Genomic DNA, 683 nt, shown 5'->3' on the forward strand with positions numbered 1-683 from the left:
GGAGACGGCGCCGGGGCGGCGCGGGACGGGCCGGAGAGATGGATTCACCGCCGTCGGGGGAGAGCAGGCAGGAGAAGAGATTGAAGTGGGGATGGGCGGTTTCTGAAATTTTCCTAAGTGCTACTTATATAGCAAAGGCATTGGTCCCAGTTTGTGGCACCAACCGGGACCAATGCCACCCTTTAGTCCCGGTTGGTGCCTCCAACCGGAACCAAAGGCCTCTTTTCAGCAGCCCAAAGGGCGGGAAGCAGAGGCCTTTGGTCCCGCTTGGTGGCACCAACCGGGACTAAAGGGGGGCATTGGTACCGGTTGGTGCCACGAACCGGTACCAATGCACACCTTTAGTTCCGGTTGGTGCCACCAACCGGGACTAAAGGCCCTGTGCTGCCCGCGTCGTGGCACGAAAGTTTAGTCCCACCTCGCTAGCTGAGGGAGCTCGAGGGTGGTTTATAAGCCCCAGTCCCGCTGCCCTCTTGAGCTCCTCTCAAATGCAGGCTTACGGGCCTAAACTCACTATATGTGCCTGTGGGCCTATTGGGCCTGTTGCGGGCCTGAATCCTGGCCCATTGTTGGGTTTCTAGTCGTATTCAGGCCGTGGTAGCCCTTTAGGTGGCACTTTTTTTATTTTATTTATTTTATTTTTTGCTTTGAATTATTTATTTTCTTTTGATTTTTGCTTTTTT

This window comes from Triticum aestivum, unplaced genomic scaffold (assembly GCF_018294505.1).
Source record: "Triticum aestivum cultivar Chinese Spring unplaced genomic scaffold, IWGSC CS RefSeq v2.1 scaffold1148, whole genome shotgun sequence".
Classification (NCBI taxonomy): Eukaryota; Viridiplantae; Streptophyta; class Magnoliopsida; order Poales; family Poaceae; genus Triticum; species Triticum aestivum.